General features: G+C 42.9%; 1 long non-coding RNA gene across 2 annotated transcripts in view; it reads right to left on the bottom strand.

Annotated features, from left to right (window-relative positions):
* The window catches only part of LOC117196217 (uncharacterized), a 32,061-nt gene extending 5,397 nt beyond the window's left edge, over positions 1 to 26,664 (bottom strand). Inside the window, exons 1-4 of one of the 2 annotated variants that reach the window (XR_007477602.1) lie at positions 13,257 to 26,664; positions 11,454 to 11,844; positions 10,339 to 10,399; positions 252 to 4,006 (exon numbers count right to left, since the gene is read on the bottom strand). This is a non-coding gene — a long non-coding RNA (uncharacterized LOC117196217). Of the gene's footprint in view, positions 1 to 251; positions 4,007 to 10,338; positions 11,432 to 11,453; positions 11,845 to 13,256 lie in introns of those variants that run through there. The other variant, XR_007477601.1, reaches the window with a different exon arrangement.
* Between the last annotated feature and the right edge of the window lie 1,289 nt (positions 26,665 to 27,953).

Genomic DNA, 27,953 nt, shown 5'->3' with positions numbered 1-27,953 from the left:
CAGACACAGATGCTGAACAGGGTCAGATAAATGAATTCAGTAGGCCAGGTGGAGACTGTAGTAAGTGGGGAGTGTGTGCCCCACCTAAGGAGAGGAGCACTACTTCATTCCAACAGACTGTTGCCAGAAAGGCCCAGTGAAGCAAAATCTTCTGATTTTCTAAGAGAAGCCAGAAATATGAGCTTTAATGTGAAAGCTCCTCAAGTTTTACATGTTCACCACTATTTCAAAAAATTGTTTAATATGTAGGAATCAAAACAAAAAGTGTTTGTGACCAGAGTCGACCCATAGGCCACCAGTTTGGCTTCATGTCCTTTGCAGATTCATCAGGTTGTCACCTGTACTCATTCAAGTCATGGGCAAAATTTTGACCAGGACAGAGCCTGGTAGAGTCTTCCCTCTGGATTCACATGTATCCAATCAATCAGAACCGTTTGGTGTGGTGGAGTCCCTCCATTCTCACCCAGCTTATATTTCTCCACCTAATTTGAAAGGCTGTTACAAAAGAGATTCGGCTGAAATCCTGTGGCTACAGCATTTCTCTATCCTATGTTCTAGCAGCCTTAATCTTAAAGAATTACCCAAATTAAAAAAGAAAAAAAGGGCTTCCCTGGTGGCGCAGTGGTTGAGAGTCCGCCTGCCAATGCAGGGGACGCGGGTTTGTGCCCTGGTCCGGGAGGATCCCACATGCCGCGGAGTGGCTGGGCCCGTGGGCCATGGCCGCTAAGCCTGTGCATCCGGAGCCTGTGCTCCACAACGGGAGAGGCCACAACAGTGAGAGGCCCATGTACTGCCAAAAAAAAAAATTATCCAACAAGTTAGTGGCTGAGCTGAAACAGTGTGGTCTCTGCTATCCCAAATCTCCCAATCTATTTGGAGACGTGAGAACACACACCTGAAACACAGTCAAGAGGACTGGGCTCTTCTCTTCTCCAACAGTAGAGAGAAAATGGGATAAGACAAGGGAGGGCCTTAGAGGGACCCATCCATGATCCAAACTTAATAACAGAGCTGCAGGTAGGTAAAAACCTCTTTGGCTGAATCTACTTTGACCATGTCATGTGCTTTCCTGTGACTTTTCCCTTCTGCAAATTGGAGGAAATGAAATTTTCTTTAAGTGTGGGCTGTTAGTCATTTGAAACAGTTTTCCTCAGCGTTTGTGGAACCTCCTTCTTACAAAAGGTTGTTATAGTTGGCACAGACTGGCTGTAAGGAAGATCTGGCAGGAGATGTGGGCCAGATGGTAATTATAGTCCCTATAGCCATAATTCTTTAGCAATGAGGACCAAGAAGGAAGGCATTTGTTTCAAGTATCCATGACGAGGAAAATTTCATACTTAAGTGTTGCTTGGTCCCAGGTCAAAGAGGTTCCAGCCACATCTCCCCAACTTATGCCTGTGTCGTGCTTTCACATCACTTGTGTGTAGCTTAAGAAGTGAGGAAAGGGACGTCCCTGGCAGTCCAGTGGTTGGGACTTCACCTTCTAGTGTGGGGGGGTGAGGGTTGGATGCCTGGTTGGGGAGCTGGGAGCCTCAGGGTCAAGGAACCAAGGCATAGAACAGGAGCAATATTGTGACAAATTCAATAAAGACTTTGAAGATGGTCTACAACAAAAAAAACTTTAAAAAAAAAAAAGGGCAGAAAAGAGAATTCAAAAATGGATCCACCACTACAGTTTTAAGACACTTCCTAGGAATCCTTTGTTCTCTCGAGTGAAATAATTTTTTACTATATGACTAAAGAACTAACCATTATTAAATCTGCACATACTCAGAGCTTCAGACAGTTTAGCCTAGAGCAGTGCTCAAAAGCTTCTCTGCCCATCTTGAGTTCCAGCCTCCTGTGATGCCATAACTCTAATATCACAACTGACCTCCTGTCCTCATCCTTGTTTCTAAAATCTGAACAAAGAACCCTGAGCTCAGCTTTAGGTGGGAGACATGGGGTGTCTCCCTGACTATGAAAGTATGGGAGACCCTGAGATGAGTCTACAGGGAAGATACTGGGAAATCTTGATCCTTGCAGGGCTTTCAGCAAAGAATTAACACCGATCTGTTAGGTACAGAAACTGAGGAAGATGTGACCCCAAACAAACCTGACCCAGACCTTGGAAGGGTTTCAGTTGTTTCGAGTGTTAACAAGAAGCCACTAGGAAGAGAGTTGCCACAGAGAGGGAAAAGTGGAGAGTACTTGTTTTAAGCCTCAAATGTCCAAATGACCTTCCAGGACCCAGTGGGACATTACCTCCTGGGTGCTGCGTGGTCCATCAGCTTCATGTGTGAGCTCTGAAAAGTCTCTTCCATTCAGCCCAATTTCTCCCCTTTGTCACCAGCTTCTTCTTTAGGTCCAGGCCTCAGAGGAAAAATAAATCACATTTTCATCCTATTCACCTTTGCTTCCCAAGCATGTCCATGAGAGCTGTCTTAGTCTGTCTGGACTGCTATAACAAAAATACCATAGACTGGGTGGCTTAAACAACAAACATTTATTTCTCACAGTTCTAGAGGCTGGAAGTCCAAGATTCAGTGTCTGGTGAGAGCTCTCTTCCTGGTTCATAGACACCAGCTTCTTTCTTGCTGTGCCCTCACATGGTGGAAAGGGCAAGAGAGCTCTGCAGTCCCTTTCATAAGGACACTAATCCCATTCATGAGGGCTCCATCCTCAAGACCTAATCACCTCCCAAAGGCCCAGCCTCCTAATATCATCACATTGGGGGTCAGGATTTAAACATATGAATTTGAGGAAGACACAAGCATTCAGACCAGAATCAGAGCTGTGAGAGTTCTTCCCTACATCAAACTGGATTCTGATGGACTGAGTATTGTTCTCCATAATCCTGGTCTCAGTCCTGAAGTAATCTTAAAGAGTTACCTTACCATCTTATACATCCCTTAACTCCTGGAAAAATCAGTTTAGCCATGACAAGATGATGGTTATCTAGCTTTTTAAAGACACAGTGTTTTTCATAAGCAATTTATTGAACAACTATCTGTACAAGCATGTTCATAGTTTATAATAAGAAAATTAGTAACAGCCTAAATATCCATTAGTAGGATAATGTGTTGTTCCTGGAAGAGCTTCTGTAACATTTAAATTTTTGAGAATGAAAATGCTTTCATATTACTTGTGTCAAGTCATTGCTGTAGCCTTCTAAGTGGTCCCCTACCTTTGTTCTCGCCCTTTGTAATCGTTCTCACTGCTTCTTCAGTGATCTATTAAAATGCAAATGTGACTGTGGAACTCCTGGGCTTAAACATTTCTTACGGTTTGTGCCTCTTTGTCTACCCATCACGTTCCGAGCTCCTCAATGTAAGAGCCCTCATGATCTGTCCCTGCTCTCCTCTGCAGCCTCGGCTCCTGTGCCTGTGCTCTGCTTTTCCTACCACACATGACTTGTCGCCATCCCTGAACGCATCAGTTTCTTTCACAGCTACATGGCTTTGCACTTACTCTTGCTCTTTTTTAAAAAATAAATTTATTTATTTTATTTATTTATTTTTTTGGCTGTGTTGGGTCTTCGTTGCTGTGCATGGGCTTTCTCTAGTTGCCGCGAGCGGGTGCCACTCTTCGTTGCGGTGCCTGTGCTTCTCATTGCGGTGGCTTCTCTTGTTGTGGAGCACCGGCTCTAGGCGCGCAGACTTCAGTAGTTGTGGTGCACGGGCTTAGTTGCTCCGTGGCATGTGGGATCTTCCCGGACCGGGGGTCTAACCCATGTCCCCTGCCTTGGCAGGCAGATTCTTAACCACTGTGCCACCAGGGAAGTCCCTCTGCTCTCTGCTTTTAGTACCTTCCTCCTCCTTCTCCAAAATCAAATTCTAACATAACGTCCTGCTCTACTCTCAGAAAAAGAAGCCCACCTGTTCCAACAGCCACTATGGGCTCTTAGCTTGCTCTGCACAAAGTGTCCGTGTTCACGATTCGCCTGCCCCTCTAGAGTGCGTGCTCTTGGGAGCTGAGACGTGTGTTCATCTCATATTCCCCACTGAAGCACAGGCCCTGTTGGACGCTAAATATTGAATGAATGAAGACATTAATGAATGAACAAGTGTATGATTCTTCTAGTGCTTATATCTATTAATTCCTGGTGTTTGTTTTAGGCTATACCCAATTATTTAAATCATGTTCACATATATAAAAGTATTGGGCTGGGGAAAGAGAGGTCCCATGCAAAGTGTTCATTCTCAGCCTCAAACCCTCTGACAGATGGCCCTGCTCACAACAAGAAAGCTCATTTGTGATCCTTAGCTACCCAAAATCTTCTGTGACACTTGGAACACATCTGGGGACTTAGCTGGGATATACTATGTCTTTGGGGGGATCAGAATCATCTTAGGATTTGAGCCAAACTTAGCCTACGCCACTCATTTGGTTTTTTTGTGCCAGGACAGCACAGGTATGGGGGTCCTTTTTTTTCTTTGGCCACGCCTTGAGGCTTGCAGGATCTTAGTTCCCAGACTAGGATTGAACCCGTACCCTCAGCGGTGAAAGTGCGGAGTCCTAACCATTGGACCTCCAGGGAATTCCCTAGGGGTGTTTATTGTCTAAACCTGTTGCCAGAACAATTTTGAAGTCTGAAAGTATTCCAAACATAGTTAAAATGAATTCCCCAAGATGACTTATTTGCATATGTGTGTGAATTTGCCTTAGGAATAATTGCTGACACTGACAAAAGCACTGACCTCTCAAAGCACCCCACGCTTGTAGTACAGCACTTATAGTGCACTTAACGATTGGTCCTCTACAGCCTCACTGGAAAGGAAGTTCCACAGGGCAAGTAGGTTCATTTTTTCCATAATTATTGATACACAGAAAAGAATATATATAACATACATGTAAGTTATGGAGCATAGCACTATTTATCTTTCTATCCCTACTGCCTAGAAAAATGCTTGGTACAATAAATGTATGTTGCATAAACAAATGATTCTTCTATGAATAAGTGAACCAGATAGAACAGCATCTCCCAGATTAAATACCCATCAGTTGTCAGATAGCTAAAGGCATTATTCCAAGGTGGACTTAACTCCCTACTATATGTATGAGAACCAAATTTTACTTTCCAGACTGATCCTCTTCCTGTCTACCGTTTGCAAGTTCGGTAGTATGAGATCTCTATCATAGGGCTACATGGTGGAGACAACATGGCATGATTAAAAGACCACTGACTAAAGGCAGACAATTCTTTAGCCAGAGCTCTACCATTTTATAATTGTATGACCTTGGGCAAACTATACACCATTCCTAGGAATCAGTTCTTTAACCTATTAACAGTGGGTTATTAATACTTACCTGCTGGAGTTTCAGGGAGTGTAAATGAAATAACATCTGATGTTAATTACCTTCTCACATTATTTCAGGTAAAGAAACCTGTCTAAATATTTCTAGACAGAAATCATTGACCTCTGCTATTGATGGCGTACTGGAAAGTAGCTTAAAAGCTGTATTTACAGAGTTGCCATCAACCTGGGGGTTTCTGCTTCCCTCTTAAATTCATGGGCCATATTGGACTTCCTCCTTATTACCTTGCAGTTGCATCTTTCCTTGGTGGCTTTATATTGCTTTTTGCCCTTCGTGGTAGCTAAATCCTACACATGGCATCCATGGAGTTTTTGTCTTTCACATATTCCTGAGGAGTCACTTTGGTTTTTTCCCCTTGATTTAACCTTAGAGACAAATCAATAGGTAACTATGGTTCTCTCCTGAACAGTAAAAGAAAATGGAAAAAAAAAAAAAAAAAAGAGAGAGAGCGAGAGAGAAAGAAAAGGGAATTTTCTGTGCGGTAATTCTCACAGTTTATGGTAATGCCATGGCTTTGTACTTTTTTCTGATGGACACACCATAGTTCAAGCAGTTCGATTTGGTTCTGCATAAGCAGTCCCCTCTTCTGGAATAGGTTATGTATTGTGAAGTGTAATTACAAAGCCAGTCATTTAAAACTCACAATGCCAGTGCCCACAGGAATGAGGTTACCCTGGGTCACTGGGTTCTCAGGGCAGTCCACAAAAGTCTATCTAACCCTGAATGTTGCTGGCCTGGAGCACAAGATGCAGCTACTCCCAATAACTCTGTACGTCCTTGGCTCTGCAAGAGGAGAGAGGGCACTCTGTGTTCCAGCCCCAGGTGCCAGGGACACAGCTCTCCCTTACTCCCTACTTGGCTGGGCCCTCAGCTAGGGGTTGGGCTGTGCCAGGGAGGGGACTGGGGAGAAGGGCAGAAAACCCTGGGCACCAGTGCCAGAAATTTGACTCTCTTAGAACCTCATTCTAGTCCTTCAATAATAGTAATAATAATGACATTTGTATGGTGCTTTATGATTTACAAACGACATATTTTCATCCTTATATCTCACTGGTCTCATTTGGTTCTTACAAGTCTGTTGAATTTGTAATTGTTATAATTTCATTTAACAAGCAAGAAAACTGAGGTTCAGAAGTGAAAGATTTTTTCTAAGGTCAGTGGGGAAGGGTGTGAAAAAAAGACCAATTGCCACCCAAGCATGGGTGCTTTTGACTAGGTCTTCCTCCACGGCCACGTTTGTATTTCATTTATTTACAAAACACTTCATGTTTACTAGGTGCCAGGCACTGTTCTAGAGTTCTACAAATATCAGCCCACTTAATATGGCTCAGTCCTGAGTTAAGTTTTGCCTTATTTTCTTTTTTACTTTTAAACTTGTGCCTTGATCACCGTGGATTCGTCTTAGAAATGGGTGGTGACTTTAACAATGTTCCCCAGAGGCACATGTTTTAGTCAGATGGGCTTGGACTACTGTGTCAAGTGATCTCTGACTCTCATATTTCTGTTATCAGGTGAATTGTTTTCAAGAGTCAGACTCTGCCACATAGTTTAAATATGACGTGAGCCTTTATATTCGCAAATCCAGCAGGCCTCTCCATCATAGCCTTTTTTATTTGAAGACAAAAGAAACTGTCTCCAACCAGAGCTAATGTCTCAGCCAATGGAATATTGCCCTTAATAAACCCTCTACTGAATATTTCATCCGAGTCTGGCAGTTCTGTGCTTCTTGGCACCTAGAGAGTATTTGACCAGCCTAAGAGGAGAGTAGCCCAGCAGCTACCAGAACAGGATCTGAAATAGACCTCTGGCTTTGAATTCTGGCTCTCCTTCTTTCTATTTTTGATCTTCAGCAAGTTATTTACCCTATCTGTGCCTCAGTTTTCTCATCTTTAAAATGGGGACAGTAATAGTGCCAACCTCACAGTGTTGTTGTGAAGCCTGTCCCATTCTACAGACGAGAAAATTGAAGCTCAAGGAACGGTAAGGAATTTTCCCAAGACCACACAATTAGTATGTGCTGGAGCTGGGGTTTGAATTTAGAGTAGCCTGTTTCCAAAGCACATACTTTACCAGCTGTAGGGATAGATTCAACTCCTGGCCAGGTGGTCAATCAGATGTTGAGAACAATTCTGAGACTGCATTGGAGCTGAATGGGAATGAGTGTAGGCACAGGCGGGGAGATGGCATATGTCATTCCCACTCGGCACATCCACTGATAGACCTGGATATCATTTAGGAAGGGGGCCCCAGCCTGGGAGCTCCTGTAGGGTAGGTGCCACATCTTATTGGTATCTGTCTCCCCAGCTCTTAGCACAGTGCCTGGCCCAAAGTAGGTAGTAAATATGCGTTGAATTAGATTGAATCAAGCTGTCCAAAGACTTGCACCCTGAGGATAGGTCCTCTGCATTCTGGATTTGGGCAGCTTCCTTCTGTTTGCCTTAAAAAAGGCAAACTTCTAGTCCTAAAAGAGACTTGGGGAGGCTCATACGTCCATATGTTAAGACCTTCTATAGCCTCCACCCTTATTTCAAGGGCAAATTTAAGTGTAAAAGTGATACAAACAAGATATGTTGATTTTATTTTACTTCAGTCACTACAATGAAACAACAGCCAGTTTATCCAGCCAATTTATCTTCCTCTCCACTATGCCTACTCACTCTTCCTCCACTCCCAATTACAAAGGCAAATGGATGCTATCTTAAGTGTGGGAAGTAAGAAGGACTGATGGGTTAGAGTTTGGAAGTAACACCCTATCTGTGGAACATAGTCAGCCTGGGACCATTGATTCTGTTTCATTTTTCCTTCCTGATTTAAAGAGTAGTGGAAGTCTGGAATGTTTATTGTTCCATGAGAGTCTGGGTAAAAGGAGTATTTGACTTGGTTTCATATGCAAACCCTGCTCATCTACTTAGGTGTGACCCAGGCACAGTGCAGTCTGGAAAACTTGCCCTTCAGAGTGTTGTTCTTTGAAACCCAATCTAGTGTGTATCCCTAGAAGGAGGCATGTGGTTACCATCTTCTTCCTTTAAACTAAAATGGTATTTAGATCCTGCAGCATGAGGAGACAGGCTTAATGAAAGCAAGAAGCTGGAACAGATGACTTCTTCAATCTTCTTTTAGCTTAAAAAATATTATTGGTCACTTCCTCTTAGCCAGGTGCTATGCTAAATGCTTTTATGTACATTATCTCACTTAATTCTCATAACAGCTGTAGGGGGGAGGTATCATTACCTTACTGTACAGATAAAATCTTAGACTCCAGAAGGTTAAGTGATTTGCTAAGATTGCACAGTTCCCAAGTGGTTAAACCTCATTTATTCAGTAAATGTTTGTTGAGCCCCTGCTTGTTGCCAGGCACTGGAATAAACTCTAGAAATACTGAAATGAATAAGAAGTAGCCCTGCACTCAAGAGCTCCCAGTCCAAAGACAAAGATGGATCTCCAAATGGATTATATAATCAAATGTAGTAAAGGAGTGATAACTGTATGGAAAGGGCATCACGGGAGCATAGACAGAGGAACTCGACCAGCCTGGTAGTCAGGAGGGTCTTAGATGATGAAAGAGTAAGCACTGAACTGGTGAAGGAGGGTTAAAAAGGGACAGACTGCATCCCAGGCATTGGGAGGGGGCAGCACAAGCAAAAGCATGGAGATGAGAAACAGCAGTAAGTGTGAGATCCACAAATGTGGGGATTGCTGGACTAGTGTAGGTGTGGAGATGGGGCTGGCATGGTAAGCAGGGGCCAGGTCAAGGTTGTCCCTGTAGTTTTGCTTTTCCAATGACCTATACTCTTCCCCTTGAAACTTATGCTCTGTGAAGAAGCCTGTCCCCTGCTGAGAATCCAGAAATGGCCCCAGGGACTTCCCTGGCGGTCCAGTGGTTAAAACTCCACACTTCCACTGCAGGGGGCACAGGTTCGATCCCTGGTTGGGGAACTAAGATCCTGCGTGCCGCGCGGTGCAGCCAAAATAAATAAATTAATTAATTAATTAAATTAAATTAAAATGGCCCCAAACAGTTACTCTTAGGTGAAAGTTTAAATCAGATAGTCTACTGGGAGGGAGGGTGTTGCTGCAACCCAGAGAATCATTTCTCCTCTAGGAGGCTCCTGGGCCATCTCTTAGCAGATCACATATCTAGCCAGATAAGCAATTGAAGAGCTAGGGACAGAGATTAGAGTCACTGTGTAACAGTGGGTGACTCTTCTGAAGCCCACACCCTCAGTGAATTGTTGCGATGCAGCAGTTAACTTCGACCTCTCCCCTCCCACCCTGGCTTTCTCTCTGTCTCCATCCTCCTACAAACTATCTATACACCTCTGCCCTTTTCCTGTGTTTGTCTTTGCTGTTCCTTCTTTGAGCTTGCATGGGATGCTTGTCATCACTGACATGAACTGAATGTATAAGGCTTGGCCTCCACAACAGCGTTTCCTAACTGAACTGCAGTACAGTCAAATCAGTGGCATGAATCCTCTGGGACCCAAGATTAAGAGGATGAGATGAAAGCTTCTAAGTGGGAAACACAACAGCCAGATCAGAGTTTCCCAAAGTGTGGTCTGTGGACCACCTGCATCAGAAGTGTTTCTGTTGAGTGGAGATTAAAGGGTCCCAACCCAGGCCTATCGATTCCAAATACGTTGGAATATAGCCAAGAATTCTGTATTTTTAACAAGCCCACTGGAAGATCCTTTATATATATATGTGTGTGTGTGTGTGTGTGTGTGTGTGTGTGTGTGTGTATGCATATATATATGTGTGTGTATATATATATAAAACAATTGCCTAGAACAGGAATCACAAAATGGCAGCCATAGATCAAACTCACTTGCAGATCTATCTTGTTTGGCCCTTACCGTGTTTTAAAAATCAGAACATTTTACTCAAAAATCTAGATTTCTGGCTTCTCTCTATAGAGGCAACCTGGAGCCTATATTCACACAATGATCATCTGAAGCTAGCTACGTAAGGACCATCCTGTTTCACTCACCATGCTGTCAGTCCCCAGAGCCACCAGGGCCTCCCATGGCCTAATATCCTCACCTTTGACTTGGGCTCCTCCAGGACAGGTACTAGGTTTTTGTCATTCATGAATCCTCAGTCTCTAAAACCAAATTTACAGAAGACAGTGAATAAATGATGTTGACTAAATGAATGGGCACAAGCTTGATGAGAAACTCCTCTTGGTTTGGATAACTTAACTGCAAGCTAAAAAAAAAAGCCCTGATCTTGGGTGCAGGACACACAAGTTCTCATCCTGGTTCTACTGCTGATATCTTTGGCTATATCACCTCACTTCTCAGAGTCTAAGTTATCTTAACCATAAAAAGAGCTATAAGGATAGATTTGACTCTAAATTCTTCAATCTCGAACAGCATCTCTAAGTTGCGGGTAGTTTCCATTTTAAAACTGTGCGTGGTAGAAGAGGATATTGTGAAACTCAGCCCCAGCCAGCGTCTCTCTCTGAAGCTCCACACTCACAATGCCATCTGTTCACAAGGCAGTTTGGAATCTTAGTCTGACCTGAGGAGGTAGCTGACTCTCTGCATAGTCACAGAATGGTCGGTATTTATGGAGAGAGACTGGGCTAAGGCCTTCAGTTATGCACAGATGAAGTCCAAACACCTCAGCACAGTGCAGAAGGCTCTTCATACTCAGCTCCCTGCCAGATATCCCTGTGACGCCCCTCCTTTCACCAGCAGTACTCAGTTACCTAGCTGCCCCCAAACCCATGTTGTTTCTCCCCTCTCTGCCTTTGTATATAGTCTTTTCCTCACCCCATTCAGCCATCTAGTGAATTCTACTTGGCCTTTAATACCCGGTGGAAAGACCCCTCTGGGAAGTTTTCTAGCCACTGCCCCTGAACCCCTTCTCCAGGCCTAACTTCACTCTCTCTCCTCAGTACCTTTAACTTTGCCTTGTACATGTCCCTGTCATTACATCATCACAGTTCTCCTTTATGTGCTGGCTCCCCTACTAGACTGTGATCTCCTTGACAGCAAGGATCTAGGACATGTCTCAGAAGCACAACCAATGCATGTTGAATGGAGGCTCACCAGCCCTAAATCCCATATGCTGGAAGGACTGCACCTCGGCGAAGAGCTGACAATTAGCCGTGGTCTTGCCCACATTCCCCCTCCCCCAACACACACACTTACGCATTTTCAGATGCACAGCTCATGGCTGAGCTTTAGAATGACAGGTGATGTTTGCCACGGGTTGATTATCCTGTGTTTCAGCATCAGTGCTGCATAATGTTAATTGTAGGGATTATGTGTAAATAATTACTTTCTGTAGCACTTAGCAATAACGGCATGGCATAGGTAGCATTTCCTAAATTGTTATGAGGAATCCTCTAATCCTCTTTTGGAGAATGTAAATAGACACTGTATTAAAACAGTAATCCTGGGCTTCCCTGGTGGCGCAGTGGTTGAGAGTTTGCCTGCTGATGCAGGGAACGCGGTTCGTGCCCTGGTCCGGGAAGATCCCACATGCCGCGGAGCGGCTAGGCCCGTGAGCCATGGCTGCTGAGCCTGCGCGTCCTGTGCTCTGCAAAGGGAGAGGCCACAACAGTGAGAGGCCCTGCGTACTGTTGGGAAAGTCTGAAGACTTTATTAGCATATTAAAGGCTCAGATGTCTGGCGATAAAGAACAAAGTTTAATTTTGTTTCACTCAGTGTTTCCAAAGCTCAGTGTTGAGGAATTAATACTGAATTAGAAGTCAGAAGACTTGAGTTCTCATTTCCCCTCTGCCAATAATGCAAACGTGTGATCTTGAACCAGACACTTCCCCTTTTGGAGCCTCAAATTCCTCATTTGTAAATTGAATGGATTGAAAAAAAAATCTAAAATGACATGTCTGGATTAGATTATTTCTAGCAGCCCTTCTAATCCCCATTTTCTATCCTGCTCAGAAGGGATGAACAACTCTGGTTTTGATACCTTTGCTGGGCTAAAAGGCTTACACAATGAGTACTTAGCTACATGCTTTCAGTTCTCCTCTGCCCCACCCCCCGGAACAGCTGGGCAGGACCTAGGATGTTCCCTTAATGCAGCTGTTTCCTGTGGAAGGCCAGATCTGATGGGAAATTATCTGGCAATTCTGAGCTGGCTGTGCCAACTCCGGGATGACCTTTTTATTTATTTTTTTTCTGGGACAATCTTTAACATTGTAAGAATCAGCCATCCACTTTTCTTCTGCTTTGCAAGGAATTCCCCATTGCAGGAATCATTGCCCCGAATATCCAGAAAACAATAAATTTGATAGTAAAGTGAAATTCTGGGTTAAGGAGGAGCTGGTGGGTAGGAGAGATTTGATAGCAATCATCAACCAGGACCATAAAAACCCCAAGTACCTGCCAGGAGACCAGATCCCCGAGAATGTAGTGAGGAGAGTAAGGCCCAAAGTTCCCCTGGTCTTGAGAGAAAATATAGCCAAACTGGTTCCGTTTAAAAGTACATCTGGCTGGGCTTCCCTGGTGGCGCAGTAGTTAAGAATCCACCTGCCAGTGCAGGGGACATGGGTTCAAGCCCTGGTCCGGGAAGATCCCACATGCCGCGGAGCAACTAAGCCTGTGCTCCACAACTACTGAGCCTGTGCTCTAGAGCCCACTAGCCACAACTACTGAGCCCATGTGCCACAACTACTGAAGCCCGTGTGCCTAGAGCCCGTGCTCCGTAACAAAGAGTAGCCCCCACTCGCCACAACTAGAGAAAGCCCACATGCAGCAGCAAAGACCCAACGCAGCCAAAAATAAATTAATTAAATAAATTTAAAAATAAATAAATAAAAGTACATCTGGCTGAAGTCAGATTTTGGAATCACAGAATTCATGTGGACAGGGGTCATTGGTATTTCCTGCTGATGGAGGCCCTATTAGCGTGACGTCATATTCAGAACAGAAAGTCCGCATTTGCTGCTCTGAAGGGTAGCCCCCAAATGGCCACTGTTTAAGACTCACATTACACATAAGCAGAATGGTGGTTCCCTCTGGATATCATCTCGGCAAAGTCAGAAATACCATTACTCAGAATAATCTGTAGCCAGGATTTTCTTCTTTCGTAAGGTACCACCACTCCAAGATCGTTCCTTCTTTCCTTTCCTCTGTCCTAAAAAGTTACAGAGCATTCATCCTAGAGTCATATGACAAAACTAAAACAATTTAGTGTGATGCTCTTTATTCCAGGGAAAGCATGGACTGGGGAAGTACAGGGCCTCACCAGCAGTGGACTGCTCTTCCCAGGGATTTTGGGCAAGAGCAAGTTTTGCATTAGAAGTGGCAACACGAAACAGGGCATGACTGGCTAGGAGGCCCTATTTTCTAGGGTCAGGTAAACCAGCTAAAGCTGAGCTGGAGGACTGAGATTGGTGTTAGGCTTCCTTGACAGTGAGGCATTTCCCGTAAGTGCTGCTGACTTAGGTTTAGATTTGGCGGTGAGGGGGTGGGGTGGGGGTGGGGCGGGCACTGGGCTGCCTCCATTTTGTGGGTCCCGATAGAGGAATTAACTTTATGGCTGTATTACAGATTTTGCACTGGGCACCATGGTATGTCACGGAGCCCGCGTGGGTGTATGTAGTACAACTCTTATAGGGATTGGGTCCAAAAGTTAATGTCTAAGGCAAAAATCAAGTATTATCAGAAATACCCTTGAAAATATTTAAAATCATCCCCAAGGGTGGTGAAATGGTCACACTATGAGAAGCACCAGGACAGCTGAGGGACCTGAGTTTAACTGAGGGATTCTGTCATTCATCCCACACTTCTCCAGGCCATTGACTCAGTGTGTGGAATGGTACTAGTTAAATCACAATGTCTCTCTCAGAGTTTTATTTGTTTTGTTCTGTTTTGGCTGAAATTGAACTTGTGTAAGCTACATATGTGTATGTCACTCATTCGGTGAAATACATAGAAAAATACCTACACTCATCCTGCTAAGTAAGGTTACTCCCCAGGAGAGGACTGGGATTGGGGATGCTAAACAAAAAGAGGGTCAAAGAGGACCTCAGGCTTCTCTATAATGTTTTTATTTTTATTTAACACAGAAAATGCATTCACATTTTTCTTGTGTAACATGAAAAGATCCCTGACTACAAGTTGCTCACTATCAGAGGGAGACAGGCATGAAAATAAACAATAAGATAGATAGTTATAAGTGCTATAATAGCATTTATGGGAGGCCACAGGGGAGGGGAGCAATTAATTTTTCCCTGCTACTTAATCTCATCCCTGTCCTTTTATTCTGTGTTCAAGGAAATACAGTTGCTTGTCTTGCTTCAAGGTGACCTAGATAAGGCTTGGACATTTTTGCTTGTCTTGCTAGGTCCCTCCCCTGCCCCAGGGAAGGGCAGCTCTTATAGTATGTAGGGCTAGGAGAAGCACATAGACATTAGAGGAGGCATCTGCTTGAGTTTTCTAATCTGCCACGTTTTTTTCTGCCATCACAGGGATCTTGCTAAGGGTGAGAGGGGACCTTGGACATTGGACCTCAGTGTGTTGGCCCACTGGTGGGCTCACTCTTGGCAGTGACTTCTCTTCTTCTTTGTCCTTTGTGAGGCAGAATGGACAAGAATTATTATTTCCTTGTTATGGACTTGGAATCAAAGGCACAGGAATCAGAAGCAGAGATGAGAACCCCACACTGGGTTGCTCCCCAGCCCAAGGCCTTGTCCATCTAACCCTTCACGCTCTCACTGACCACTAAAGAAGGCAGTTATAATAAGCTCTGAAAGTAGAACCCTTGTGAGAATTAATAAAGGGGAACCTCAATAAAATGGAGTTGGGAGGCCAGAAAGGGGAGCTCTTGTGCATGTTCCACTCGACATCAACACAGATCCTAACAGGAAGAGACGTACCTTGCATCTCAGGCAGGAAGTTACACTACTTTAGTACCACCATTAGGAGGAAGATTTTCTCCTTGCATGGCAACAAGTCAGCCAATGAAAAGCCACTATACTTAGAACACCAAGTTTCTTCCAATGGGCTTTTTGTTTTTAATAGTCCCTCTCAACTTCCCTTCTCCTCTATAAAAGAGTTTCCTCTCCTTCGCTTTACAAGACTTACATGTGGTTCACCATAGTTGCATTTCCCAAATTGCAATTCTTTGCTGTTCCTGAATAAACTTGTTTTGCTGGTAAAATAACCAGCAGTTTTATTGTTTTAGGTTAACACCTAGAATCCATAGCAACAGAACCATAGGAAGTCCATTGGATATATGTTCAGAGTACTTTCCTGACACAGGCTAAATAGCGTGAGCTCTGTTCCAGACCTAGTGGGAAAACTCTACAACTCTTTTCCTGGGAATGAGGTCCTTCTCAAGTTGTGCTTGGTATACTAAGAATTGCAGACCTGCCACAACTAGGACCTGATGCAATCAAATAAATAAATACATATATATTAAAAAAAATTTTGCAGGCCCTAGACTGAGATGGAATTCACCACATTTTATCTGTGAGATCCTGAACAGATTACTTGACCACCCTGAACCTCAGCTCTCTACCTGTAATATGGGAAAAAACACCACCCTCCTCACTGGATAACTGTGAGGAATGAATAGAAGTCAGATGCCTGGCCCAAGGCAGGCATTCAGCATATTCCCACTCAATCTTTGGATCTTTCCTACAGGGGGTATTGGCTGCACAAACACATGGTAGGACTTGCCTGGTTTGGTGAGTTAGCTTAGTGTGAAAAATCAAACCTACAAGGTATTCGAAACATTAATGTCTGCACCCATGGAGAGGATCTTCGTTCAAAAGTGCCTCTTTTCAGGCTAACTTGGGCCTGAAAGAATAGAGAAAGAAAGAAAGAAGGAAAGAAGGAAAGAAAGAAGGAAGGGAGGAAGGGAAAGAAAGAAAGAAGGAAACTTTGAATGCGTCATTTTTATTGCTTCTTTTTTTTCCACACACAGAGAAATTGAGATCAGTTGGCCAGGGCTGTGGACATCCTGAACTCATCTTATCTCTTTATACATTTCAAGAAGCGATAAAATGCTTTTATCAGTGTTCGATGTTGGTAATGACTGCATTGTGTGGTTTTCCAAAGACTTTCTCTTGGATGAAGGCATTTGATGATGGAGGACATTGGCCATTAAAGTTTTTAGGCTTCTGTCTCAGCAATAAAATAAGATGAGGATGTATGGCAGCATTTATACATGGTTTTCCTCTAGGATTAATTCTAGGGCTCACTGTCCCCAAAGATCTTTACTTTTAAATTAGCTGAAACACTTTGGTTGCCATAACAGAATTCATTTAAAGTTGGCTGAAGGGAAAAGTGAGAAATATATATTAAAAATGATTAAAGAAGACAATTTAGGTGATACAAACAAACCTTATTTAACACTTCATGAAGCAGGCAGCCTCCATTCCCAAGGGTCCAGAGAACTGCAAAACGGGGCAGAAGGCAGATAACTTTCATAGGATAAAGAACAAAGAAGAGAAAAATAGAAAATATCTGATGAACTGGGGCCACACAGTCAACCTTGTTCGGGGTGAGAAGGAAGAAGGAAATAAGTATAGAGCCCAGAGCTGGATTGGCACTTGGGGGTTGGCTGACTGGATATGCTGCATCTGATCACATGGAGCATTTACGGGGCCATGAAAGTTATCTAAATTTCCATTTGCTGACATGGTACCCTGGGAAGGAGTGGCCCAGAAATTTATTTCAATATGTATTTGTATATGCTATATACATGTTCATGGATATGCATATTTATGTATATGTATATTCTATGCATGTACACTATGTATAATGTATAAGGATATGTATAGTCCTTTCTTATGGAATCTGAAGACAGAAATACAGTAAAGCTGTAGAAGACGAAACTGCAGAGGCATTGGGCCATCTTGCATGTCTGTTGAGCTCTTCTTTCCTCCCCTCCCCCTCCCCTGGTGTTATATAGCTGTTACCACTCTCCTGAGAGAGTAATTGATAGATATGGTTCCAATTAGTTCTGAGTCAGGGCTGATTAGATCACAAATTCTAATTCCTGGCTTGGGTAAGGTGTCCATCCTGGCCAATGAGCTACTATAGGCAGAGAAAATGAGATACCCAGTGCAGAACTGGCTGCTGGAGCCTGTCCTTTATGAGAAGGAAGACACACTCATTACAATTTATGACCAAGGACTGGAGATCAATCTGGACTGTGTATCAACATGGCATAAAGAAAGCAAACATGACCAAATATGAACAAATATAACCAAAATGACCTGAATCATGACTGAGAAGGATAAACAAAACAAGGGCCTGCCTTGTGGGTGGGTTTAGATGGAGAAAAGGAAGCAGGGTTTGATGGCAGTAAAAAAAAAAAAAAGGGATGAAGAGAATCCTTGTGTATGATACCTGGAGGCAGAGCAGCAGGATAGTGTCACTAAGAGAGAGGAAAAGTGAGCAGGAAGGGCAGCTGGGGCCACTGCCTTGCTCCCTAGAAGAGAATCTCGCCTAATTACCCCCACGTAAGCATTTTGTAATCCCTTCCCCTTCCAACATCCTAATTCTAAATAAGGTCCATGTCTTTGATTTCCCATCTTCTTCCCTAATTAAAGGAAAGCATTTGGGGCTTCCCTGGTGGCACAGTGGTTAAGAGTCCGCCTGCCGATGCAGGGGACACGGGTTCGTGCCCCAGTCTGGGAAGATCCCACATGCCGCGGAGCGGCTGGGCCCGTGAGCCATGGCCGCTGAGACTGCGCGTCCGGAGCCTGTACTCCGCAACAGGAGAGGCCACAGCAGTGAGAGGCCCACGTAGCGCAAAAAAAAAAAAAAAAAAAAAGGAAAGCATTTAAAAGAAAATAAACAGTGATGGCAAAAATAATAGCTTCCGCTTACTAAGAGCCTACTAAATGCCCACTGTTTTACATAACTTATCTCTACTTCTTACAACAACTTTGTGAGGCAGACATTGCTATCCCCATTTTATAGACATGGAAAATGAGTCTCAGTGTGATAAAGGAACTTTCCCCCAAGTCACACGGCTACTAGACACTGACACGAGTCAGACCCAGGTGTGCTGATTGCTGCCCACCACACCTCAGTGTCCTGTATGGGGGGGGGGGATGAGGAACTGTGTCAGCTTCCTACTGCTGCTATAACAAATTATCACAAACTTAGTGCCTAGAAAAAGGCAAATCCATTATCTTACAGTTCTAGAAGTCAGAAGTCCTAAAGTCAAGGGGTTGGCAGGACTGCATTCCTTCCAGGGGCTCTGGGAGAATGTGCTTCCTTGCCTTTTCCAGCTTTGATAAGCGACCTTGCATTCCTTGGCTCATGGCCTCTTCTTCCACCTTCAAAGCCAGCAGCATTGTGTCTTCGAATCTCTAACTCTGCTTCCATCTTCTCCCACTCTGATCCTCCTGCCTCTCTCTTCTAAGGACACTTATAATTACACTGGGCCCACCAAGATAATTCAGAATAACCTCTCCACCTCAAAATCCTTAACTTAATCACATCTGCAAAGTCCCTTTTGCCATGTAAGGTGACATATTTCACAGGTTCCAGGATTAGGATGTGGACAGCTTTGGGGACGATTATCCTGCCTCCCACATGACCCACATCTGTGTCACTGACCACTGTACCCCCAGTACCTAGCACAGTGCCTGTTGCTTATAAAGTTCTCAAGAAATATTTGTTAAACTGATGAATGAGGAACAGTAAAATAGACTAATTTCAAATCCTATCCTCTGCTTCTGTCTGCTTTTATATTTTATTTTTATTTATTTATTTATTTATTGGCCATGCCATGCTGCTTGCAGGATCTTAGTTCCCCGACCAGGGATTGAACCCGGGCCCCCGGCAGTGTAAGCAGAGTCCTAACCACTGGACCACCAGGGAATTCCCTGTTTGTTTTTATTTTAATTTTACTTTTGGTTCATCTATCTTATGATATGATAGGACCAGAGGGACAAACTCTATGGCTGAGCGATCAGTTCCTCCAGTGAGCCCCGAATTTAAAAATGGACAAACCTTGATACCAGAGTCTATCTTCTTAGGTTGCGAGTAACTCTAGGTTGTAAATAAACTCTTCAAAGTGCAGACTGACTGCCTGTGACCTACAGCGGTGAGGCCTTCAAAACCCTTAAGTTCAAAATAAACCACAAACAAACAACCCGATTTTAAAATGATCAAAGGACTTGAATAGACATTTCTACAAAGAAGATAGACAAATGACCAATAAACATATGAAAAGATGCTCAACATCATTAGCCATCAAGAAATACAAATCAAAATGTCAATGAGATATCACTTTACACCCATTAGAAGAGCTACAATAAAATTAAAAAAAATAGGGCTTCCCTGGTGGCGCAGTGGTTGAGAGTCCGCCTGCTGATGCAGGGGACATGGGTTCATGCCCCGGTCTGGGAAGATCCCACATGCCGCGGAGCGGCTGGGCCCGTGAGCCATGGCCGCTGAGCCTGCGCGTCCGGAGCCTGTGCTCCGCAACGGGAGAGGTCACAGCAGTGAGAGGCCCGCGTACCGAAAAACAAAAAAAATTATAAAAAATAAATGTCAGGGAAGATGTGGAGAGAGTGGAAACCTCATGTATTGCTGGGAATGTAAAATGGTACAGCTGCTGTGGAAAACAGTTTGGCGATTCCTTGAAAAGTTAAACATAGAAGTATCATATGGCCCAGTAATTCCATTCCTAAGTATAAACCCATAAGAATTGAAATCAGGGACTCAGTGCCAATGTTCATAGCAGCATTATTCACAATTGTCAAAACGTAGAAACAATCCAAATGTTCATTAACAAACGAATGGATTAACAAAATGTGATATATACATTTAATGTGATATACAATTAAATATCTTACAGCCATAAAAACGAATGAACTTCTGACACATGCCACAGTATTGGTGAACCTTGAAAACATTATACTAAGTGAAATAAGCCAGACACAAAATAACATATATTGTATGATTTCACTTATATGAAATAACTAGAATAGGCAAATTCATAGAGACAGAAAGTAGATTAGAAGTTACCAGGGGCTGGGGGAGTAGGGAAAGGGAATTACTGTTTAATGGGTACAGAATTTCTTTTTGGAGAGATGAAAAATTTTGGAAACAGATAGTGGTGATGGTTGCACAACATTGTGAATACACTTAATGCCACTGAACTGTACACATAAAAATATTTAAAATGACAAAACTGAGGATATACATATTTTACCACAATTTTTAAAAAAAATAGTAAAAAGGGCTTCCCTGGTGGCACAGTGGTTGGGAGTCTGCCTGCCAATGCAGGGGACACGGGTTCGTGCCCCGGTCCGGGAAGATCCCACGTGCCGCGGAGCGGCTGGGCCCGTGAGCCATGGCCGCTGAGCTTGCGCGTCCGGAGCCTGTGCTCCGCAACGGGAGAGGCCATGACAGTGAGAGGCCCGCGTACCGCAAAAAAAAAAAAAAAAGTAAAAAGTAAATACATGAAGAAACCATGAACATTTTCTGTCAGGGAAAGAAGAGCTTTCAGTGAAACAACACTGCCACAGTGTAAAAAGCATCAGTCCTCAGACTTAGAAAACAAAATTATGGTTACCAAAGGGGAAAGGTGACGGGGGAGGGATAAATTAGGAGGTTGTCATTAACATATACACACTACTGTATATAAAATAGATAATCAACAAGGACCTACTGTATAGCACAGGAAACTCTACTCAATACTCTGTAATAACCTATATGGGAAAAGAATCTGAAAAAGAATAGATATATTTATATGTATAACTGAATCACTTTGCTGTACACCTGAAACTAACACAACATTGGAAATCAACTATACTTCAATATAAAATAAAAATTAAAAAAAAGTATAAGGGGACTCCCCTAGTGGCGCAGTGGTTAAGAATCTGCCTGCCAATGCAGGGGACACAGGTTTGATCCCTGGTCTGGGAAAATCCCACACACCGCGGAACAACTAAGCCCATGCACCTCAACTACTGAGCCTGCACTCTAGAGCCCGTGTGCCACAACTACTGAAGCCTGCACGCCACAACTACTGAAGCCCACACGCCTATAGCCCGTGCTCCGCAACAAGAGAAGCCACCCCAATGAGAAGCACGCGTACTGCAACGAAGAGTAGTCCCCGCTCACCGCAACTAGAGAAAGTCTGCGGGCCACAATGAAGACCTAACGCAGCAACGAAGACCTAATGCAGTCAAAAATAAATAAATTAATTAAAAAGAAAAAAGCATAAGTCCTATAAATCCCAAGATTCATAAAGGACAAATGTTTAATTACCGGGGCTTGGGGGAGACAAATACTCTGAGGCCTTTGTAGTATAACATAGGGTGCAGCTAAACTAGTTTTATCAAATCTTATCAGCCTTAGGGAAAGACCTGGGACTGATATATGTGAAGTTGTTTAACAATATGCTGATTTTAGGGTTTAACGAAACAAAGCAGGAAAGACAAGAATTGGCAGGTGTTGTATCTTCCATCTGCCTGGGATTTAAGACAGTGGGAACAGAGTGTACTTGTGATGATAGGACATATTAGAAAGTACAAGGGGGAATTTTGATGAGGATGTGGCAAAAAGAATCGCAAAGGTCTTTAAGGCAAACAATAGAACCAATTATATACAGAAAATTTTAATATGTAATCATAAAAGAGTTCAAAGCCATGGAACCACCAGATATATTTGGTCTATGCAGTGTTTAAATTAGTTGCTAATGGGAATTCCCTGGAGGTCCAGTGGTTAGGACTCAGTGCTTTCACTGCCATGGCCCGAGTTCAATCCCCCGTCAGGGAACTAAGGTCCTGCAAGCCACGCGGTGTGGCCAAAAAAAAAAAAGTTGCTAATATTTAAAAATAAAAAGATTTTATATCAAATTATGTTTTATAGCTTCTCTTGAAAAATTGGAAGATCTGTCAAAACTGGGTCCACAGCCTTTCCTGGAAACAGGACTGGTGCTGAGAGGCAGCTGTGCCCTTAGAAGGGTGGGGTGGTCTCCATTTTGTCCCCGGAGCTTCAGCCATACCATGGGCATTGGAATACCACACTGCCTCCAGGACCAGTCCTTTCTGAAATATCTGGTTCTTTAAAATGGAAACTGTGTTTTTGCTCTTATTTCTTTTGCCTTAGGAGATAGAGCCAAAAAAAATATTGCTATGACTTATGTCAAAAAGTGTTCTGCCTACGTTTTCTTCTAGGAGTTTTATGGTTTCAGGTCTTACACTTAGATCTTTAATCCATTTTGAGTTTATTTTTGTATATGGTGTGAGGAAATGTTCTGATTTCTTTATTTTTTTTCCTACTCTTATTTTTTTTAATTTTTATTTATTTTTTATACAGCAGGTTCTTATTAGTTATCCATTTTACACACATCAGTGAATACATGTCAATCACAGTCTCCCAATTCATCCCACCACCACCACCCCTCCCACCACTATCCCCCTTTGGTGTCCATACGTTTGTTCTCTACATCTGTGTCTCTATTTATGCTCTGCAAACTGGTTCATCTGTACCATTTTTCTAGGTTCCACATATATGCGTTAATATATAATATGTTTTTCTCTTTCTGACTTACTTCACTCTGTATGACAGTCTCTAGATCCATCCACGTCTCTACAAATGGCCCAATTTCGTTCCTTTTTATGGCTGAGTAATATTCCATTGTATATATGTACCACAACTTCTTTATCCATTCGTCTGTCGATGGGCATGTAGGTTGCTTCCATGACCTGGCTATTGTAAGTAGTGCTGCAATGAACATTGGGGTGCATATGTCTTTTTGAATTATGGTTTTCTCTGGGTATATGCCCAGTAGTGGGATTGCTGGGTCATATGGTAATTCTATTTTTAGGTTTCTTTTGGCTGCGTTGGGTCTTTGTTGCTGCGCGTGGGCTTTCTCTAGTTGCGGCAAGCGGGGGCTACTCATCGTTGCAGTACGTGGGCTTCTCATCGTGGTGGCTTCTCTTGTTGTGGAGCACAGGCTCTAGGCATGTGGGCTTCAGTAGTTGTGGCTTAGGGCTCTAGAGCGCGGGCTTAGTAGTTGTGGCGCATGGGCTTAGTTGCTTCACAGCATGTGGGATCTGACCAGGGCTTGAACCCTTGTCCCCTGCATTGGCAGGCTGATTCTTAACCACTGCGCTACCGGGGATGTCCTTATTTTTAGTTTTTTAAGCAACCACCATACTGTCTTCCATAGTGGCTGTATCAATTTACATTCCTACCAACAGTGCAAGAGGGTTCCCTTTTCTCCTCACCCTCTCCAGCTTTTGTTGTTTGCAGATTTTCTGATGATGTCCATTCTAACTGGTGTGAGGTGATACCTCATTGTAGTTTTGATTTGCATTTCTCTAATAATTAGTGATGTTGAGCAGCTTTTCATGTGCTGCTTGGCCATCTGTATGTCTTCTTTGGAGAAATGCCTATTTAGGTCTTCTGCCCATTTTTGGATTGAGTTGTTTGTTTTTTTAATATTGAGCTGCTTGAGCTGTTTATATATTTTGGAGATTAATCCTTTGTCCATTGATTCATTTGCAAATATTTTCTCCCATTCTGAGGGTTGTCTTTTCATCTTCTTTGTAGTTTCCTTTGCTTTACAAAAGCTTTTAAGTTTCATTAGGTCCCATTTGTTTATTTTTGTTTTTAGTTCCATTACTCTAGGAGGTGGACCAAAAAAGATCTTGCTGTGATTTATGTCAAAGAGTGTTCTTCCTACATTTTCCTCTAAGAGTTTTATAGTGTCCGGTCTTACATTTAGGTCTCTAATCCATTTTGAGTTTATTTTTGTATATGGTGTGAGGAAATGTTCTAATTTCATTGTTTTACATGTGGCTGTCCAGTTTTCCCATCACCATTTGTTGAAGAGACTGTCTTTTCTCCATTGTACATCCTTGCCTCCTTTGTCGTAGATTAATTGACCATAGGTGCATGCGTTTTTTTCTGTTCCATTGATCTACATGTGTGTTTTTGTGCCAGTACCATGTGGTTGTTGTTGTTGTTTTTAAATACTTATTTCTTTATTTATCTTTGGCTGCATTGGGTCTTTGTTGCTGTGCTCAGGCTTTCTCTAGTTGCGGTGAAGGGGGGCTACAGGCCACAAATGCTGGCGAGGATGTGGAGGAAAGGGAACATTTGTAAACTGTTGGTGGGAGTATAAATCGGTGCAGCCACTATGGAAAATAGTATGGAGTTTCCTCAAAAAACTAGAAATAGAACTACCTTATTACCCAGCAATTCCACTCCTGAGTATATATCTGAAAAAAATGAAAACACTAATTCAAAAAGATATAACCACCTCAACGTTCATAGCAGCATTATTTACAATAGTCAAGATATGGAAGCAACCTAAGTGATGCCCATTAATACAGGAGGAGGGAATGAAAGTACACTGTGGCATGCACTGACTAACCAAAACATTCGTAGGCAAAAGAGAGAAAGCTTGCCCTGAGGGGAAGATGTGTGAAGAAAGAAAAAATTCAGAAGCACTAGGCTTTATGATGGATGCCACTGATGTGGGGGCAGAAGCAAGCAGAGATGAGAAAATTGGGCAGCAATCATGATAGAAACATGTCGGACAAAGAGGTGAACTTTTTGTCTGTGAGACAAGGGGGATTCAGAGATGTGTGACACTCTTACCCAGAGATGAAGTACTTGGAGAAGCAGACTAAAAAGAAAAGGGAAAAACTGAAACTCTGAGCTGGACCTAGAACTCACTGCTGACTAAAGAACTGTGGCGAATAATAAGATTTAGTTTTTCCAAGAGGAATTTTGTTTATGTGGGAGAAAAAATATAAATCAGTAAAATGATTCCATAAGCTTGTATGTTGTATAAAATATCTCTGGGGATCTCTGGTAATGGAGATATCTAAATGTTTCTCTTGGATTATTTAGCAGTGAGCTGCCAGGAGGCAAGGGGCTGAATGGAATGAGCTTGGAATGGGTTCTGTGATTAAGAACCCTCATAGAGAAGCTGAGGCAGAAGCTCAGTCAATTGAGCACAGTGTACCTGTGACCCTGGCAAGTGAGCAGCTAGGTTCCCAATCCCTAGCCCAACTTCACAGTACCAAGGAAATACTTCCAGCCAGGTTTCATATTGGGGGGCAGGGGGGGATGGGGAAGGGTAACCTGGCAGAAGTCACAGGTAAAGCCTGCTTTTTCTGATTCCAGGAAGCAGGTCCATATGTGTACAAGAACATAGCCGACAGCTATATGCCTGTGTGAATTACATCTGGGCTGTATGCACAGAGCTGAATGATGACTCATGTGAGGCCTGGAGCCTTTGGTAGTCAAGATTTGCTCTTGCTTTGCTAAACTGAGTGGTAACTGTGATTGCACACAATTTTGGTGAGGTGTGTTTTGGGGACTAGGGAGAGAACGCTGCTTTGCAAACCCTAAGACAACATCAACCCTTCTCCAAAGACTGTTAAGTAAATCCCCATGCCAATTTCTATGTACTGGGTTAGTACCTGTTTTTTGAGCTTCTCAGTGAGATCAGAGGGGAAAATTCCAATGAGAAATCAAAAGACTCTTGGGTAAAAGCATCCTTGGGCAGCTAGGGTGAAACTCTTCATGTCCTCATGCTGGTGCCTTGCCCCTATTCCTAGCTGGTTTATCAAGTCTTACGCTACTGCTTCAGGCCTCAAAACCCAGCCTCCCATGGTTAAGAGAAGATTAAGGAGCTGCCCTGGGGATTAAGGTCTTGGGCACCAGGCTCAGACACAAACAGAATCCTAGGTTCACAGTGGAGTCTTTCCTAGCACCCAGGATGCTCTCAAAAGTCTGGACTAGGGGTGTAGATCAATTCTAGAAGGTATTGGTCGTTGAGAACAGGCATCATAAAACAAGAGCATCTTGCTCATTTTTTTTTTCCCCAAAAGTTCAAGAATTATTTATTGAGTATCTACTATTGGCTGGAAATGTTTTCAGCTCTGGAAGACATCAAAGAGAATAAAAGAAATCTGTGCCTCAGAGAGCTTACATTCTAATAGGAAGGGGTGAGCCCCATGACATTTTTCACAATGTTTCTGTCTCTGCCTGTCCTGCTACAGAGGTAGAGTGGGAAAAAACATTTGAGACTTGTCATATATTCATTTTGAGCTACCTTGCAGAGCAGGCATATGATGGGGAAGGGCTACTGTGGGTTTGAGATTATCCACAATTGTCTAGCATCCTTTTTTTTTTTTTTTTTACTGCTTGCTGTTCTCATTGACTGAATAGTACTGTTATCACCAAGACTATAACACAAGTTTCACTTTGACTGAGCTTAGGGTTTGAGGCATAATATGGCCAACCTTTTACAAGCCTATAGGCCAACTATCACTCCCAGACTTTTTCAGATCACCCTCCTTGCACTTGCAAAGCTGAACCAAGAAATCAGCTCCACAGGGGGCCTTCCTTTCCACACCCACAAGACTCACCCTTGTAATGTTAATAGTTGCCAGAGTCCACCCTGAGAGTCTGCTGCTCACTCCAGAGTGAAGACACAGAACTTAAGGAGAAGAGTTTGGTTAATTTCTAAACTTTCTTGAATAATTATTTATTAATCACTCACTCTGTGCCAAATGCTCTCTAGGTACTAGGGGTGTAAGGGTGAGCTTAAATGGGTAAAGGGTCTGTTGTCATAGAGCTGATAATGCTATTGAGGGTGGAGAGAGGGAGAAAAAAATTAACAATGTCCGTCAATGTCTTCTACACATAGCACTTTTCAAATTTTAATGTGCATTCCCTAAAGGGAAGTTTCTCAGCAAATGGGAATGAGAAGGCATTAACCAATATAAAAATGAAAAGAGGGCTTCCCTGGTGGCGCAGTGGAAGCCAGGTTTCAAACAGGCCCCAAATGGGTAGCGTATGATGCCAGTGTGTCTAAAATCATTCAGCAGAGGTGCTGGTATGCACATACTTGAAACTTAGCAAGCTCTTTCCGTAAGATTCTTACAGCAGAAGGTGACTATGTCTTTTTTGCTTAAATCTTCCTCCTCCCCGCAGAGAATGGAAGGAGCAAGCAGATGAAACAGAGACAGAGAACCCCAAATGGCCATAACCCACCTCAGTGGCAGAGACTCAAGTCCTCAAAATTTCCTTGTGTTGAGCAGAAATTCACTTCCTGTGGATCAGGTCTGTACTTTGAAGCCCACAGAGAAAGAACTTTCTCTTCCCAATGACAACCCTTAGGCTTCTGTTCTAACGGAGGAAGCTCCCTATTTCCTTGATATACATATGTTCATTCTAGTATGCCAGTTTCCAGGCCCCCATCATCATGATCATTTTGTTCTGATTTACTCAAGTTTGCTAATGTACTTTTTTTCACAGTATGATTTTTTAAATGAGGTACAATTGACATATAACATTATATTAGTTTCAGATGATAAAATAATGATTTGATATTTGTATATAGTGTGAAATGATCACCACAATAAGTCAACATCTGTCACCATACATAGTTACAAAAACATTTTTTTTCTTGTGATGAGAACTTTTAAGATCTACCCTCTTGGCAACTATCAAACATAATTTGCTAATATACTTTTTAAAATATGGCACTAGGAGTTGAAATATTTTTTCTTGGGAAAGAGTAGTTATGCTGCACACGTAATGTCTGACAAGGTAGAAGGAGAGAGAGATGGAGGTAATTTTAAAGAAGTGAGCTCAAGGACCAGAAAGATGGTATTGAAGATGGCACTGATGGTATTCGGTATTGAAAAACTGGGAATAATTGCTCAAGTGTAAGAT

The sequence above is a fragment of the Orcinus orca genome, chromosome 5 (genome assembly GCF_937001465.1).
Source record: "Orcinus orca chromosome 5, mOrcOrc1.1, whole genome shotgun sequence".
Lineage (NCBI taxonomy): Eukaryota > Metazoa > Chordata > Mammalia > Artiodactyla > Delphinidae > Orcinus > Orcinus orca.
The sequence above is the reverse complement of the archived record's forward strand: the minus strand, read 5'-3'. Positions and strand labels throughout refer to the sequence as shown.